Raw genomic sequence first — 19,155 nt, 5'->3', positions numbered from 1 at the left:
TCCATGCCCTCTTTACCTGGCTTATTTCTACCATGTCTTTCAAGATTAACTTCCTATATAACTATATCCATTCACTCAACCACAATATTATTGGAGCAACTCCTATGTGCCACATACTGTCCTAGGTACCAGAGATATAAAGTAAGCAAAATAAAAGAGGTCCCTGACTTCATGAGGCTTAGAATCTAGGATCCAGACATTAATGAAATTATCACACACACACAAGAAACTTTATGCTTAGTTGCTCAGTTGTGTCCAACTTTTTGCAACCCCTTGGACTGTAGCTTTCCAGGCTCCTCTGTCCAGGGGGATTCTCCAGGCAAGAATAATGGAGTGGGTAGCCTATCCCTTCTCTAGGGGATCTTCCCGACCCAGGAATCTAAGCGGGGTCTCCTGCATTGCATGCGGATTATTTACCAGCTGAGCTACCATGATAAATGACGTTATGAAAATGCCAACGGTGCCTCAAGAGCAAATCACAGGGTGACCTGACCCTAGAGGAGGGGTCAGGGAAGGAATCTCAGCACAAGTGACATCAGGGTGGTTGAGATGTCTTCCTCTGCAGTTTGATATTATACTTATCCTGTAGCTGTTACCACATTGATCATGGTGTAAAGAATCTGCCTGCAATGCAGGAGACCTGGGCTTGATCCCTGGGTCAGGAAGCTGTCCTGGAGAAGGAAATGGCACCTCACTCCAGTATTCTCACCTGGGGTTCCAAAGAGTTGGACATGACTGAGCAACTAACACTTCCATTGTTACTCTATCTACTTGCTTCTCTCTTCTACCAACCTGTGAACTTTTTGAAAGCTGGTGAACATCTTATTCCCAGAGCCTGTTATAAGCCTGGCACTTAGTAGAAACTCAAGAACTGATTCTGCTGCTGTTGTTGCCAAAAGAAGATAAATCTTTAAGGATGCTTTGAGCAACAACATTTTACTCTCAACCCAGCCCAGATTCGGTCCAGAAAATTCGAGACACCCTGTGACACGCCCATGCTGCTGCCCACTTCCCCTTTCCCCCTTAATCATCCCATGGGAAGAGGTGCTGTAACTCCAAATTAGCCCCAGGGCAGCTCTCATCTGCTCTGCCACCAAACTCATATCACATTACATCTAATACATGTGTATAATGAATGCCGCACACATTTGGCAGTGCTTCTGTGCACCATGTCATTATAAGCCGTATTGACAGCAAACAAGTCACTATTCTCCCTGGGAACACTACAGGAAAAAAGAACATATAATTTTGTTGTTGTTTGTACGTTTTTTTCCAAGTCACATTGGACACCATTTGCCTTTCATTAGAAACACCATGCTGACAGTAAAATCACATATCTGCAACACACAAAGAAGAGAAAAACAAGCTGTTTGGGCCCCCTGTGAAGGGGAGGAGCGATGACATGACCCTTGGGTGACAGAAGAGGGTGTTTTCCTGGGCTTTAGTGACTCAGAGCCCCTAAGGAGGGAGTTGATGTCTTTTTGCCCCACAGGGTTCATCAGATACATATTCTTTCTGGATTTAAGTTAGGGATGAGTTTAGAATGCTAAAATAAGGACTTCCCTAGTGGACCAATGCAGGGGGCCCAGGTTCAATCCCTGCTCAAGGAACCAGATCATGCCTGCTGCTACTAAGACCTGGCACAACCAAATACATTTTAAAAAATACTAGTATGTTAAAATATATTGAACTCTTACTATAGGCATATTCTGTATCTTTAATTTTCGTAGAAACCCCGGGGGGTCAGTATTATTGACTATTTCACATACTTGATATCTGAGTCTCATGAAGTTAAAGTGACTGGCTCAAAGTTATCAAAAAAATAATAAGAATAGAATTCGAATGTAAGTCTATCTCATTATGAGAGTAATTAAATGAATATTTACCAAATGTCTTGAGTGTGAGACACTGCCCATATTTCTAGTATAGATTTGATATTGTAGTTGTTTATACACCTGACTTTACCCCTAGGCAAGCTCCTGTATTTATGTATTTAATGTGTACTCAATGGCTTCTCTGTGAGTTTCCTGAGAGCAAGACTAATGTCTTAGTTATTTCTATAGTCCTAGGCTACAGTATAGTGCCTGGGACAAGAGCAGAAATGTGAAATCTACTGGAAAGAAAGAGAGCAAGGGAGGAGAGATGGAGGCAGGAACTGAGTGTCTAGTGGCAGACATGTGAACAGTGAACTAGGCTAAATAAAGGTACACATTATTTGCTTGGGGAAACATTGACAAATAGGTGGCTAATGGCAACTAGAGGAATAAAAAGAATGTTTTACCACAGAAAATCACTTTAGCTATTCATAAAGACTAAGGAGAATTTCAATGTGTGATTAATGGAAGGCACGTTCTTGGCAAAGGCAAAGAGACATGGTAGTGAAGTCCATGTCATAGGAAGAGTTAGGAAGAATCAGTAAGATGGTAGAAATGTATAATCCGTTGATTCTATAAATCAAAGTAGGAAATAAGGCTGGAAAGGCAGTTTGGGGCCAGATCATGGAGAGTCTTGAGGTTCCTTCTATTACCTAAACTCTTCTTTCGCATAAACTTTTAAACTTTCCTTCTAGAAAATAAGGCAGAAAGGCAACAGGGTTGGGTGAATGGAATAATTCAATCATGAAGAATGTGGCCTTAGGAGTCAGACAGTTTTGAGTACAAGTTTGAATAGTTGTATCACCTTGGGCAATCCAAATCTGTTCTCTAGCCCCTTGGTCCTCACAGGTAAAATCAAGATGATAGTATGTACCTCATAAGTGGTGAGAATATACGAAATACATATGCAAAGATTCTTAATATTTTCTGGCATAAAATACATTTTGATCAATGTTGTTGATTATTTTCCCCATCATATTATTCTCAGCCACATGAACTCAGATAACATAAACAAGAGACATTTATAAAGAGCAAAGCATCCACAGTTTGGGAGTCCATTCAGTCTTCTGTCCAACAACATTTATTGTGAAACAACACATCATCTCTAGCAGTATTCTGTGAACTGGTAATATACAAAGGAGAAATAGACAGTCTGTCCTCAGGAAGTTCACAGTCTCCAGGGGAGGTAGGTAGGTATATGGAAAACTGTAATACTGTAGACTAAGTACGAATGATACACAGACTACTAAAAAAGGAAGACTGCCATGCTGACAGTGCATAGAGCACATTTCTTCATCTTCCTGAGATTGTGTCTTCATCTTTAAATGTGGGTGGAGGGGGATGATAAAATCTGATAGATTCTTATAATAACTTAATGAGCTAATGTAAAATTAAAAAAAAAATCCTGGCACCTTGCCTGGCTCACAAACGATCTTCAATAATTGCTTATTCAGTGCACAAATGGATTAGTATCATAATAGAGGTACATAGAAAGCACAGCAGTGCTATTTGGAGAATGTTCTAAGGTGGGATTGTATTGAAGGATCAGGGAAAATCTTTGCTGCTTCTCACTGTCGTGTATCTCAAGCGGTTAAGGAGGCCCTGATAAATTAAATAAGGCTGCAGATTCTTTGAAATTACTTCATTAAGAAGTGAAGTCAATTTTCTGACCTCTTGAATCTGTGACAAACTTGCCGCTAGTATGGACTTTGACCATTAGAATGCGTGAGGAATGTCTTTTTGTGAGTTCTGGAGATGAGATCTCAAGAGGAGGAAAGCTATTATATCACCACCATATAAAGAAGCTGGTGTGGCTTATTGTAGAGTAAGAAACCACACGGAGGAGAAATGAGGCAGCCCGGCCAACAAACAATACTAACTACCACACACATGAATCTTCAGCTCTGTGACCCTCCAGCTAAATGCGGCTTCATGAATGAGCCAGTGGACACCAGCAGAGGAACTGCTCAGCCAAGCATAAAATCATGACAAGTAATACATTGTTGCCATTTTAGGTCATTGTATACACAAATAAAGTGAATAATCACTGTTTTAAGTCTAGGGCAAAATGTCAAATGCTTTTAAGGTTCTAACTTTAGGTCAAGTGACATTACAAAGCATCACTATGAACAAAGCTAGTGGAGGTGATGGAATTCCAACAGAGCTATTTCAAATCCTAAAAGGTGATGTTATAGTGCTTCACTCAATATGCCAGCAAATTTGGAAAACTCAGCAGTGGCCACAGGACTGTAAAAGGTCAGCTTTCATTCAAATCCCAAAGAAGGGTGATGCCAAAGAATGTTCAAACTACTGCACAATTGCACTCATCAGCCCACTACGGTACTCTTGCCTGGAAAATCCCATGGATGTAGGAGCCTGGTGGGCTGCATGCAGTCCATGGGGTTGCTAAGAGTCGGACACGACTGAGCGACTTCACTTTCACTTTTCACTTTCATGCATTGGAGAAGGAAATGGCAACTACTCCAGTATTCTTGCCTGGAGAATCCCAGGCATGGCGGAGCCTGGTAGTCTGCCGTCTACGGGGTCACACAGAGTTGGACACGACTGAAGCGACTTAGCAGCAGCAGCAGCACATGCTAGCAAAGTAATGCTCAAAATTCTCCAAGCTAGGCTTCAACAGTACATGAACTTCCAGATGTTCAACTTGGATTTAGAAAAGGCAGAGGAACCAGAGATCAAATTGCTAACATCCGTTGGATCATCGAAAAAGCAAGAAAATTCCAGAAGAACATTTACTTCTGCTTCATTGATTACGCTAAAGCCTTTGACTGTGGATCACAGCAAACTGGAAAATTCTGAAAGAGATGGAACTATCAGATCACCTTACCTGCCTCCTGAGAAATCTGTATGCAGGTCAAGAAGCAACAGTTATAACCAGACATGGAACAAAGGACTGGTTCAAAATTGGGAAAGGAGTACATCAAGGCTGCATATTGCCACCTAGCTTATTTAACTTATATGCAGAGTACATCATGCGAAAATGTGGGCTGGATGAAGCACAAGCTGGAATCAAGATTGCTGGGAGAAATATCAATAACATCAGATTTATAGATGACACCACTCCTATGGTAGAAAGCAAAGATGAACTGAAGAGCCCGTTGATGAAAGTGAAAGAAGAGAGTGAAAAAGCTGGCTTAAAACTCATCATTCACAAAACAAAGATCACAGCTTCCAGTCCTATCACTTCATGGCAAATAGATGGGGAAACAATGGAAACAGTGAGAGACTTTATTTTCTTGGGCTCCAAAATCAGTGCAGGTGGTAATTGCAGCCATGAAATTAAAAGATGCTTGCTCCTTGGTTTTTTCCAGTAATCATGTACAGATGTGAGAGTTGGACTATAAAGAAAGCTGAGTGCCAAAGAATTGATGCTTTTGAACTGTGGTGTTGGAGAAGACTCTTGAGAGTCCCTTGAACTGCAAGGAGATCCAACCAGTCCATCCTAAAGGAAACCAATCCTGAATATTTATTGGAAGGACTGACGCTGAAGCTGAAGCTCCAATAGTTTGGCTACTGAATGGGAAGAACTGACTCATTTGAAAAGACCCTGATGCTGGGAAAGATTGAAGGCAGGAGAAGGGGACGACAGAGGATGAGATGACTAGATGGCACTACCGACTCAATGGGTATAAGTTTGAGCAAGCTCCAGAAGTTGGTAATGGACATGGAAGCCTGGTGTACTGTAGTCCATGGCGTTGCAAAGAGTCAGACAGGAATGAGCGACTGAACTGAATTGCATAACAGAAAGCTGCAGGTTGCAGTTCAACCTTGTTTGGGAGTCACAGCACCACTAGGTGTCCTAAGTGCTGATTGTGTGGCCCATCTCTGGTTAATAAGCACTGTCCTTTCTTATAGGTCTTCCCTGGTGGCTCAGATGGTTAAGAATCTGCCTACAATGCAGGAGACCTGGGTTTTATCCCTGTGTCAGGAAGATTCCCTGGAGGAGGGCATGGCAAGCCATTCCAGTATTCTTGCCCGGAGAATTCCAAGGACAGAGGAGTCTGGTGAGCTACAGCCCACAGGGTTGCAAAGGGTTGGACGTGACTGTGACTTTTACTTTACTCACTTCCTTATAGGTAGCTATTAATACTTGCTCACACTGCTAAATCACATTAAAATGTCTTGCTTTACAAAGAGACAAAGAACACAGATGACCTAATAATGCTCACCTGTTTGATCCTGAACAGTATGTATACATACTATTGTCACTGTCTACTATACTGACCACTGGGATGAATACAGGAAGATTTTAATCCAGGTATATCTACAGTGGGTCATAATCTCAAGCAGATGTGCTTCCTTATTTCCATGAGGCTTCTGAAAGACCTCTTTGTCCTGAAAGCCGAGGTGAGGCAAGGTACAGAGTTGGGAAATACCTGGTTTGGATTTAAAAAGAGCAGTGTGATTCAGAGTGAAGCTTAGGAATTAAACTAGCAAGATTATCAGCTACATCACCTTAGAAAAATTTGGAAATAATAATAATAATAACCACTTCACAGGGTTTTTGTGAGGAGTAAACTGTTAAATACATACATAATATAAATAAATTAATATATTGAAAGTATTTAGAAGAGGGCTCAATCCATAGAATCAGTTCAGTACAGTCACTCAGTTGTGTCTGACTCTTTGTGACCCCATGGACTGCAGCGCACTAGGCTTCCCTGTCCATTACCAACTCCTGGAGCTTACGCAAACTCATGTCTATCAAATCAGTAATTGCCATCTAATCATCTCATCCTCTGTCATCCCCCCCGCCCGCCTTCAATCTTTCCCAGCATCAGGGTCTTTTCCAATGAGTCGGTTCTTCCCATCAGCTAGCCAAGGTACTGCAGCGTCAGCTTCAGCATCAGTCCTTCCAATGAATATTCAGGACTGATTTCCTTAATGATTGACTGGTTTGATCTCCTTAGAGTCCAAGGGACTCTCAAGAGTCTTCTCCACCACCACAGTTCAAAAGCATCAATTCTTTGGCACTCAGCTTTCTTTATGGTCCAACTCTCAAATCCATACATGACTATTGGAAAAACCTATCACTTTGACTAGACAAATCTTTATTGGCAAATAATCTCTCTGCTTTTTAATATGCTGTCTAGGTCGCTCCAAAATCACTGCAGATGGTGATTGCAGCCATGAAATTAAAAGACACTTACTACTTGGAAGAAAAGTTATGACCAACCAAGATAGCATATTGAAAAGCAGAGACATTACTTTGCCAACAAAGATCCATCTAGTGAAGGCTATGGTTTTTCCAGTGGTCATGTATGGATGTGTGAGTTGGACTGTGAAGAAAGTTGAGCCCCGAAGAATTGATGCTTTTGAACTGTGGTGTTGGAGAAGACTCTTGAGAGTCCCTTGAACTGCAAGGAGATCCAACCAGTCCATTCTAAATGAGATCAGCCCTGGGTGTTCTTTGGAAGGAATGATGCTTTAGCTGAAACTCCAGTACTTTGGCCACCTCATGTGAAGAGTTGACTCATTGGGAAAGACTCTGATGCTGGAAGGAACTGAGGGAAGGAGGAAAAGGGGATGACAGAGGATGAGATGGCTGGATGGCATCACCGACTGGATGGATGTGAGTTTGAGTGAACTCCGGGAGTTGCTGATGGACAGGGAGGCCTGGTGTGCTGCAATTCATGGGGTCGCAAAGAGTCGGACACGACTGAGTGACTGAACTGAACTGAACTGAGGTTGATCGTAACTTTTCTTCCAAGGAGCAAGCATCTTTTACTTTCATGGTTGCAGTCACCACCTGCATTGATTTTGGAGCCCAAGAAAATAAAGTCTTGGGCTGTTTTTTTAACACTTTTTTTTTTTTTTTTAACACTGTTTCCATTGTTTCCCCATCTATTTGCCATGAAGTGATGGAACCAGATGCCATGATCTTCAATTTTTGAATGTTGAGTTTTAAGCCAAGTTTTTATTCTCCTCTTTTACTTTCACCAAGAGGCTCTTCAGTTCCTCTTCACTTTCTGCCATAAGGGTGGTGTCACCTGCATATCTGAGGTTATTGATATTTCTCCCGGCAATCTTGATTCCAGCTTGTGCTTCATCCAGCTTGGCATTATGCATGATGTACTCTGAAGATAAGTTAAATAAACAGGGTTACAACATACAGCCTTGAGGTACTTCTTTGCCAATTTGGAACCATTTAAGTGCCAATCCATATAAGTGTCCAATAAATGTTAATCATTTCAATGAAGATGGTGAATGATGGCTGTAATGATGAGAATAAAGATATAGTTTTGAATTTCAGCTCTGACACTGATTAGCTATATGATCTTGATTTCACAAAGTTTGGTATTTTTTATATAAAATGGGGACACATTGTATTGTGATTAGATGAACAAATGAAAAGAAAACACAGTGCAAGTCATATAATAAATACACAATATAAATGTTATTTATTCAGGAACAGATGTCCCTGTTCTCCTGACTTAGAAAATCCTGGAACATTATCTAAAAGAGTGTGTGTGTGTGTGTGTGTGTGTGTGTGTGTAACAACAGAAAGTATGAATCACTTAATGAAATGATAATGGGTTCATAAAATAATCATTCTAGGGTCTCCTGTGCCCTGTCTGTCAGAGAGAACTCCCTCTCAGTCCACTGCTTTTTGCCTTTGCTGTTAAGAAGCTTTTGAGATAGATTAAAACAATAGCATCAACAGAGGTATAATTTTCTTTCAACCATCTTTAATTAGCTGTGAACCTTAGGGCTTTCCATGTAGTAACAGAATCAGAGAGGGCAGGAGAAACAGAAACCTACCATTTGAGCTCTTGGGATAAAGTAGCATTTACTGGAAACCATTCTGAGAATCTGGATAAAAGATGCTGCAAGTTTTTCTCTCAAGTCTTTTAAAAACAAACCTCTGTCTGTTGTCCCATTGCCAATTACAGCCTAGAAAACTGGCATGAAGATATATATATTTTAGAATTGTGGTAGAATATGGATGCATGAGTCAAGAGGTCTTTCCTTTGAGGTGTCACAAACTAGTTTTTTAAAATCTCCATTAAGTCTAAATCTTTCTGACTCATAATTTTCTTACATATAAAATGGAGGTTGGATCAGAATAAAATGGAGGTTGGATCAGAATATAGCTGTTGCTGCTGCTGCTGCTGCTGCTGCTAAGTCGCTTAAGTCATGTCTGACTCTGCGACCCCATAGACAGAAGCCCACCAGGCTCCCCCGTCCCTGGGATTCTCCAGGCAAGAACACTGGTGTGGATTGCCATTTCCTTCTCCAATGCATGAAAGTGAAAAGTGAAAGTGAAGTCCCTCAGTTGTGTCTGACTCTTGGTGACCCCATAGACTGCAGCCCACCAAGCTCTGCTGCTGCTGCTGCTAAGTCGCTTCATTCGTGTCCGACTCTGTGCGACCCCATAGACAGAAGCCCACCAGGCTCCCCCGTCCCTGGGATTCTCCAGGTAAGAACACTGGAGTGGGTTGCCATTTCCTTCTCCAATGCATGAAAGGGAAAAGTGAAAGTGAAGTCGCTCAGTCGTGTCCAATTCTTCACGACCCCATGGTCTGCAGCCTACCAGGCTCCTCCATCCAAAGGATTTTCCAGGCAAGAGTACTGGAGTGGGGTGCCATTGCCTTCTCCAACCACCAGGCTCTACACTTTGTCAAATGCCTCTCACATGAAAAGCCTTACAGCAATGTTGTGAAATGGGTATTTTTATACTCAAATTTCACATCAGGAAATTGAGACTTAGAAGGCTCAGTTTCCTCAAGGATGCACAGCTTGGAAACAGTGGAACCCAAGCAGTCATGTATCTAATTCTTTCTAAATTCTTCTGCTCCATAATAAGATCTCTCATCTTTAAAACCCCTTTCAATATTGTAAGTGTTGTGTCACTTGCACACTGTTGAACTGGTGGCTGCTCAGAGGCAAAGAAATGTCACATATAAGTTCTTAAACCTGTCTCCATCATTCCTATTGATGGGGAATAATTGAGGAATAAGCTGAATAATCTGATCATCTAATCATTGTACATATTTTACATGAATGTTCACTTTTTAAGAGTTAGAAAAACTATTTTAAGTATTCAGTATTTCTCAACAAGTAGCAATGGAACCCAGATAGAAGTCATGAATTTTTACAGTGAGTTCAAGTTTCTGAATATCCATCAAATATTCCTGTAAGTTGAAAAAACAGATATCTTGGCAATATATAAATTGGTATCTTCTCAAATGTGTGTACATAGTTCCATAAACATTAATGTATGCATGTTTCTTTATCTAATATGTGTATGTACTTAACATCTGAATTTATTAAAAATGGCATCATGCTGTTCTAACAGCTGAATTCATTAAAAATGGCACCATGCTATTCATTGTGGGTTTTAGTCATCATGTCTTTTCTTATCTAATAAATACCAAATGTATTTGTATGTATCACATTTTTTCTTGATCTTAAAAGGAGCCCTCAGTCTAAGATGGGTTAGAACTGCTTAACATACAAGATTGCAAGGTACATAAAAATATGTTGTCTCTTTTAATTTTTTGCAATCAAACCAACAATAATCATGGAGCACTGAGCTGCCTTTCTGCCTGGTAGTATCCTGGAAAAATAGGAATTTACTAAGTTTCATGTTAGATCAGGTTTGTGCTTTGTGATTATAGACAATAAATCCTAAGATTGCTAAGAAAAATAGATTCCCAAGTAGAGGTGAGAGAGTTTTGCTTAAAAAATAGTCAAAAAAATCATGGGCAGACAATATCACAGCCACCCATGTTCTTCTCTTTCAGAGGCTCAGCTTCGCCAGTCAGAGTACCCATAAACCCATGCAACACACAGAAAATTCCACTATGATTTTCACCGATTTTTCCAAGGCTCCTTACTGAGATGTCTTGAAGCCACAATCAAATCTAGAAACCAGAGCATGAAAAAAGGATATCCATGCACGTCAGGAACATGGTCTTGCTGGATACCTGTTAACTTTGGAAAGCATTTCAGCTAAAACCAATAGACTACCCAGAAGATACTGGAGCTTCCTCAGGATGAACAAGAAATACAGTCCTTTCAAATCCAGAGCACATACTCACTGCTATAGACTGAACATTTGTGTCCCCATATGTTGAAGTATCATTCCCATAGTGATTGGTATTAGGAGGTGGGGCTTTTGGGAAGTAACTAGGTCATGACGGCAGAGATCTCACGCAGAGAGATCCATCAGCCCTTCAGACACGCTGAGGACATAGTGCAATGAACCATCTATGAACCAGGAAGTGGCCCTTCACCAGACACTGAATCTGCCAGTGCCTTGATCTTGAACTGCTCAGCCTCCAGAACTATGATACATAAAGGTTTGTTGTTTAGGCCACCCATTCTGTGGTAGTCTGTTGTGGCAGCTTGAATGGACTAAGACAGTCATTCAGTTTCACATCAAATCTCCCAGAACCTAACTGCCTAAAGTAAACATTTACAATTCTTTATCCATCAGGAATTTGGATATATTAGATGTCTGGCCCAATGGTCTTTAGGGAAACTCACTATGCAATTTTCAAATCATCGGTGTCCTTGAGGTCTGTCATAGACATCCAAGGCCTTCCAAGAAACCCACAATTTTCTATGAGCAACAAGAAAATCTTCAGTGACTACATATATTGAAAATTAATTCCCCATGGAGGAAAAAAAAAGTTATCTGAAAGCCTCCTGGGCTTCAGACCATAGAGTTATTATTCACTGTATGATTTCAGAACATTTCTGCCTCCATGATTCTGTTTGATCTTCATGATGGCAACCCAGAGAAGTGGGTATTATATGATCATCCCTGTTTAAAGATGAAAAACTAAACTGAACAGATAGTGTGAGAGGTGACTCTGTCTAGATACAAGCAAGCAAAGGCTTAGATCTTCTGGCTTCTTCAAGTGTATTTTTTTATACTATTCTTTGCTCTCTGCCTTCAGCAATCTCTGATTTACTCATGGCGTGGATAGAATTTTTCTACTGTTTACCAACTCCCTATCTGTTTCCTTGTACATTACTTATCTCCACTTACAAGTATCTTGAACAGAAATTGAACAGATTTCCTCCCTAGCTTTTTTGAAGGTCAGCTGTTTACCACTATTTGCTCAGATTTGATTTTGATGGCTATCCACTCGCAGGAACAGCTGGTTTGTCCAGAGTTCAGGCAAATTACAAAGAAGACAGTATAGCATGAGGAAAAGAGAACATCTTTCTAGGAGTCAAGAGGCCAAGATTCCAGCCCTAGCAATTCTAGTTATGATCTGGGTGCCACTGGGCAAGGAGTTAAAACTTTTGAGTCTCAATTAAATCATCTTAGGAAATGATGCTATCCATATCTATGAAAGGGTGGTAGTTAGGGGTGGGGGGTTATGAAGCTGAAATGAAGTCAGAGATATTAAATAGTACCAACTGTAGATAGTTGCATTCTGTCAAAGGTGTATATCATTTTTATACCTGGGATCACAAATCAAATATCTTCAAGGGCCATGTGGGTTATAAAGGGATGGAACTGGTAGGTTTAGTAAAATTGTGAATGGTGGGACCAGAATCCATAGGAGACTGCTTGTCCCACCAAAGGCATTATGCTTTCATTACACAATAATAATAACCTGCTGCTGCTGCCGCTACTGCTACTGCTAAGTTGCTTCAGTTGTGTCCGACTCTGTGAGACCCCATAGACAGCAGCCCACCAGGCTTACCCGTCCCTGGGATTTTCCAGGCAAGAACACTGGAGTGGGTTGCCATTTCCTTCTCCAATGCATGAAAGTGAAAAGTGAAGTGAAGTCCCTCAGTCGTGTCTGACGCTTTGTGACCCCATGGACTGCAGCCCATCAGGCTCCTCCATCCATGGGATTTTCCAGGCAAGAGTACTGGAGTGGGGTGCCATTGCCTTCTCCGAATAATAATCTGCTAGTCAATCCAAACACATCTGCTGGCCAAATTGGATCTGTGGGACAATAATTTGTGTATCTCATTTCCACTATAATATGTCATAAGCATCACTTATCACCTGTAAATGCCATGTACATCCAGATAGTAGCATTTTAAAATGTAGGTAGATGACATTGGGATTAATTAATACAGTATACATATATTTTAGAGTGTAAGCAAATTCATATTAACTTCTTGTTAGTGTATAGTTCTTGATCAATGGACACTAAGCACATATAACTCTTATGGTAGCAGGGGGCAGCACATTATTTTCTTTACTTTAAAGAGGGGGATTCTAAGCTTAGATGTTGGGAAACAAATTCATTTTCAAAGTCAAATTAGATACCCAAAAGTTATAAGTAAGCATAATCAGTTATATAGTCAAAATAGAAGGCGTCCTCTTGGGATAGCCTGAGGATATAACAGTAACCTGGATTTGTAGGGAAAGCAAGAAAGATCCATGATGTTTATAAACACTTTCTTAACAGTAACCATGTGACTGCCAGAGTCTCCTGATGCAGGGACATAGGAAAGAAGAGGTATATACCATACACAGAGGGCCAGGCCTTCACATACAGTCCTAGACAGCATGTGCACATGTGACCTATACACACACACACCATGGATCTATAATCTGTACTCTTCTCTGAAGACTATACTTTCAGGAATCATTTCTATAGTTTGTACTCTTCTCTGTATGATATGAACCCCAAAGTACACAGGCTCTAATTCCTGGAATCTGTAAATTTTTTTTTTTTTTTTAATTTGGGAAAAGGGTCTCTGCAGATGTGATTAAGTTAAAGATTTTGAGATAGGAAGATTATTTTGGATTATCTATGTGGACCCTAAATGCAATGACATAAATCCCCATAAAATGGAAGAAGAGGGAGACTTCACATACACACACCCCAACATGATATAAAGACAGAGCAGAGGGAAGGTGCTGGCCTTGAAAACTGGAATGATGCAGCCACAAGCCAAGGAATGCCAACAACTGCTAGAAGCTGTAAGAGGCAAGGAGCACACCCCTAAGCCTCCAGCAGACTGCAGACCAGCCAACACCTTGATTTCCACCCAGTGAAACTGATTTCAAACTTATGGCCTTGAAAACTGTTGAGAGAATATATTTTTGTGGTTTAAAAGCCTAAAAACTTGTTGCAATTTGTTACAGCAGCTGCAGAAAACTAATACAATATACAATATACCTCTCCTCAATACATATTCTACACATGTACATCACCTTTAAGTGCACAAAGCCCTTATATACAATAAACACATCTCCCTGAAATGGCCCCCTCTTATAAATTCCCTAGACAATCGTGTCACTATTGTTCACTATTCACCTCAGTTCAGTTCAGTTCAGTTGCTCAGTCGTGCCCAATTCTTTGTGACCCCATGGACTGCAGCATTCCAGGCTTCCCTGTCCATCAGCAACTCCCAGAGCAAAATCCAGGTGTTATACTCAATCTCTCTTTCCCCCTCAAACCTGCTTAGTCTACGAACAAGTCTTGCAAGATCTACCTGCAAAACATCCCAATCCATTCACTTCTCTCCACCTCCCTGCAACCATCCACCTCAAATCACTGCCACATGCTTCCCAGACGACTAAATTAACCTCCAGTCTCTCTGCTGTCTTTCTTATCTCCCTGTGGTTTCTGACAATACCCACAGTGGTCTTTAAAATCCTTAAAAGGATTATGGAGATCACTGACTCAATGGACATGAATGAGAAAATTCCAGGAGACAGTGAAGGACAGGGAAGCCTGGCATGCCACAGTCCATGGGGTCACAGAGAGTCGGACATGACTGAGCAACTGAAAAATAACAACGACAACAAGTGGGATTATGTCACTTTCCTACTTTAAACCCTTTTAATATGGTTTCTCAATCATTTCTAATAAATTTTTGAATTATCCCCTATAACACTTTGTATGATCTAAAGTGTATATCCAAAGGATAGAAGTTATATAGGTTGGGAGGAGGGAATGAAAAAAATAAGAGTATTTGCGGTATGGGAACAAAATATGCAAGAATATATTGAATATATGGTTTGTACAGGGACCTGCATGCTACTCACTTTATTTGTTTTGCAACAAGTAAATGTCGCTGCTTATCATGGCTCGAGAACTGTGCTGGCCCCTAAGAATACAGCTGAGAATGAGATCCCAAACTCACGATACTGAAATCTCTAATAAATGTATTAATATAAGCTGCCTTCCATTTCCTGAGATGATTAACCAGCCACACTTAAGAACCACTCATCTACATGAACTCATGCTGCTGGTTTCCAGAAAATAGACATAAAGGCACTGAGAAGCAGAAGCCAAGCTAGCCAGTCTTCAAAACTGAAAATGTGGACAAGTTTAAGGACTCCAAAGACAATCACCATTACATTCTTATCTACTCTGATAGTCAATAAGAGCTCTGAGAACCATCACACTGGTAACATCATGGATTTCTTTGCTTCATTTGTGTCACTATTAATTCCTGACCTGGGCAAGTTGGGGCCATTTCTTGGCAAGACCAAATCAGAGAGCACCAAGCGCCCCCAGAGAGAGGTCCTTATAGTCTTGAAATGATATGCTCCAAACCATGGGGTCTGGGTTAATGAGATACTAGGGACCCAAGGACTTCTCTTGTTTTTCACACCCCTGGATCGTACTCTGGAACTTGCAACAAGAAGTAACCCATCTCCTTCTCATCTCTCAGGTCACAGCATCATAGAAATTGCAGAAAATCAGCAGCTACTGCCAATGAGCACAGGAATAAAGGGTTCGCCTCCCCCTGTCTCCTTCATTTGAGGGGAAATCTTGCCTGAGGCATGAGCAAAGCTTCAAATTGATGTAATTTGAAATTTCAAACTGCCGGATGCAGCTTTGCTTCCGACTGCCATCTGCTTTTCCAACGCGCAATGACACTGGGCCTGTTTTTATTGTGTTTGCTCAACCTAGGCCACCAGTAAAATATTAATAATTTCCCCAGCGCCTGGGCTGTTGGTGCTTCGGATGATATCCAAACATTCATCAAGCTCATCAAAGTTATGAGCAAAATAATTTTTCTCCTTAAGCGGGAAGGGGGAGGAGGGAATCCGGATTTTATTACTCGTGCATATCACTAAGTGACACTTTTAGCTTTCTCTGCTTGGGAAAGAGAAAACAAGCATATTGCTCCTGGCCCCAACATGAGATACACGTCTTTATAGAAAGATAGTTTTCCATTCAAGCAAGAAAGCAAGTAGTCTGTGGATTTGAGTGAGATAGGATAGAAAGTCTGGTGCCATCCCTAAAGCCTCTTTCCCTCACTCTTCACATGCAACTTGACACTAAGTCCTATTGACTCTGAGTTCATTCCCTTCTCTTCATTCCCACTGCCACTGTTTTAGTCCAGGCCTTTTCCAGGGTGAGAAGTCTGAATTACCATGAGCTGCCTCTGACCTCTTAACACTCCCTAATCAATTTCCCTTTCCTCTCCCAAATTATCACCAGAGATGGAGTTTCAACTCTCTGCAGGATTTTATCAGTCACTGCCTTCCTGTGTTCCCCACTGCCCTAAAGATGAGGTCCACATTGTTTAGCATGGTTAACAATGCACATTTTTTCCCTTTGTTTCCACACCAGCTTTGGGTTTCCCTGGTGGCTCAGATGGTAAAGAATCTGCCTGCCATATGGGAGGCCTGGATGAGGAAGATCCCCTGGATAAGGGCATGGCAACCCACTCCAGTATTCTTGCCTGGAAAATTCCATAGACAGAAGAACCTGGCAGGCTACAGTCCTTGGGGTCATAAAAGATTTGGACACTACTGAGCAACTAACACTCGACTTTCAGACTTTCCACACCAGCATCCTATATGCCAGTCAGTCTTCATTTTGTTTGGGGTTTGCACAGGGGAGAGAGGATCCCACATGGTGCCTGGTCAGCAGCATGGTTCTAGGAATGGGATCGATCATTATTATTGTCATACTCATTATAAAAGATAGAAAGCTATCCAGGTCACCCTGGTTGATCTCTGTCTTCATCAAAGGCATCCACAACTTTTGGGGGGATGAGAAAACAAATTGATTCCACTGTTTCCTTCCACTTTGGTGCCATGGAAGAATGGCTCCTAGCCTCCACACTGTAAGTAAAAGGCCAGGTTGCAAAGTGGTTAAGAACTCTCAAGCCAGGGCTTCTTAGGTGAAAGTCTGGCCCTGTCTCTTACTAGCTCTAGGAATCTGGGTAATCCACTTAAGGGCTTTGTATTTTCAGCTTGATTCTCTCTAAAGTGGGCATCCTAAAGTAGGATAAGTGTCTACATAGAAACTACAGGTAAGATTGAAAGATTCAGTAAATGTTGAGTGCTGAGGATAATACTAGGCACACACTAAACATTCAGTAACTGAGTACCAAGTCCAGTGCATACATCTCTCTAAAGGCAGATTTGCACATTCTTAAAGGGACCACAGACTCTCACCATGCAATGCCTTGGCTCAGGCCATTTTCCCTGGAGTTCTCTTCACCCATCATTGTCTATCTGGAGAAAGACTGTGTCTTCTTCAAGGTTCAGCTGAAGGGCTACTTCCTCTAGGATGCCTTGACAGGTAGTGAAGTAGAGTGGGATTTAGGGTCTGACTATGTGTGTGTGTTAATTGCTCAGTTGTGTCCAACTCTTTGCAATCCCATGGACTGTAGCCTACCTGGATCCTCTGTCCATGAAATTCTCTAGGCAAGAATACTGAAGTGGGTTGCTATTTCCTTCTCCAGGGGATCTTCCTAAACCAGGGATCAAACCTAGATCTCCTGCATTACAAGCAGATTCTTTACTGTCTGAGCCATATTTGGAAGTCCCAAGGGTCTGACTATACTTGACTTTAACTGCAACACTTTCACTTTCTATCTGCATAATGTTGATAGGTTGAATGACCCACCTGAGTCTCATTTCACTCATCTGAGAACGTGTCAGTTCTCCAAAACATTTTCCCTTTCCCCCTCCTATGTGTAGAAATTGATTAATCTCTCTGTTGGGTCCTCCCTAAAATATATGTACTACTATTACAGCTTCAGTGTCTCTATTTTCTGAACTAAAAGTCACCACTTTCTCCTATCTTGCCTAGATCATTTTGACTTTACCTAATTATTGACTCTCTGTCCAGTCTTGTTCCCTGTTGCCTTTACCCAGAGATTCTCTTAAAATATAAATCTGATCAAGTAACTCCCCTCAAATCATGAGTGGGAGCAAATGTTGATGGAATCAATTTACCTACAAGTCAAGTTCCAATTTCTTGGACCGATATTCAAGGTTCTCGAGGTCTTGCCTAAGCTTGCCATGCTAACCCCAACTCTGGCCACTGCCCTGCTATGAGGATTCATTGCTCCCGTTGTCCCCAGAACAAGCAGTGGACTCCAGGTTGTGGCCCTTCGTGGCCCTTCATCTCACCAACTGAATCCCACTACACCATCCAAGGCCCCAGTAAACCATCCCTACATTTCCAAACTCTTCTCAAAATTCCACTCTTTAATGACTTTAATTCTGGTATCTCCTCCCTCAAAGAGGATGGAGTGTGGGATGGGAGTTAACCTTTCTTGAAAGCCTTGTGTCTGCCAGGCATTGTCTTCACACTTTTTACCAACATTTTCTCACTTAATTTCTGCAGCTGGGCTTCAGGTAGGTGCTATGGCCCTGCTTTGCCAGGATTTGGAGATGGAAGCTCAGAGATGGAGAGGGACCTGAGGTTGAAGACCTTTTAAATTGTGACGCTGGTTTGCAGCCACGTCTGTTTGAATCCAAACCCCAGTTCTTTCATTGTGCCCTGAAGCCTCCTGCCCGTTCTCTTACTCAGTTAGGTCATTGGGTTTTCTCTGGTAGGAAAGCAGAATGCAGACAGAGAGATAAGTCTTCAAATACTCAATCTGTCTGCGTCAGATTTCTGAGTCAGATTTCATACCTTCTCGATGCTTTTGAACTTTGGTGTTGGAGAATACTCTTGAGAGTCCCTTGGACTGCAAGGAGACCCAACCAGTCCATCCTAAAGGAGATCAGTCCTGGGTATTCACTGGAAGGACTGATGCTGAAGATGAAACTCCGATACTTTGGCCACCTGATGTGAAGACCTGACTCATTTGAAAAGACCCTGATACTGGGAAAGATTGAGGGCAGGAGGAGAAGGGGAAGACAAAGGATGAGATGGTTGGATGGCATCACTGCCTTGATGGATGTGGGTTTGGGTGAACTCCGGGAGTAGGTGATGGACAGGGAGGCCTGGCGTGCTGCAGTTCATGGGGTTGCAAAGAGTCGGACACAACTGAATGACTGAATTGAACTGAACTACAATTTGTAACTGAGAACAGCCTGGACCTTTAACATATTAAATGAAAAGAGAAGGCT

The 19,155-nt window shown here is 41.6% G+C and overlaps 1 protein-coding gene across 1 annotated transcript in view; it reads right to left on the bottom strand.

Annotated features, from left to right (window-relative positions):
- DAB1 (DAB adaptor protein 1) overlaps positions 1–19,155 on the bottom strand; it is a 1,468,439-nt gene that overhangs the window by 1,027,809 nt on the left and 421,475 nt on the right. The window lies entirely within an intron of this gene.

This window comes from Bos indicus, chromosome 3 (assembly GCF_029378745.1).
Source record: "Bos indicus isolate NIAB-ARS_2022 breed Sahiwal x Tharparkar chromosome 3, NIAB-ARS_B.indTharparkar_mat_pri_1.0, whole genome shotgun sequence".
Lineage (NCBI taxonomy): Eukaryota > Metazoa > Chordata > Mammalia > Artiodactyla > Bovidae > Bos > Bos indicus.
The sequence above is the reverse complement of the archived record's forward strand: the minus strand, read 5'-3'. Positions and strand labels throughout refer to the sequence as shown.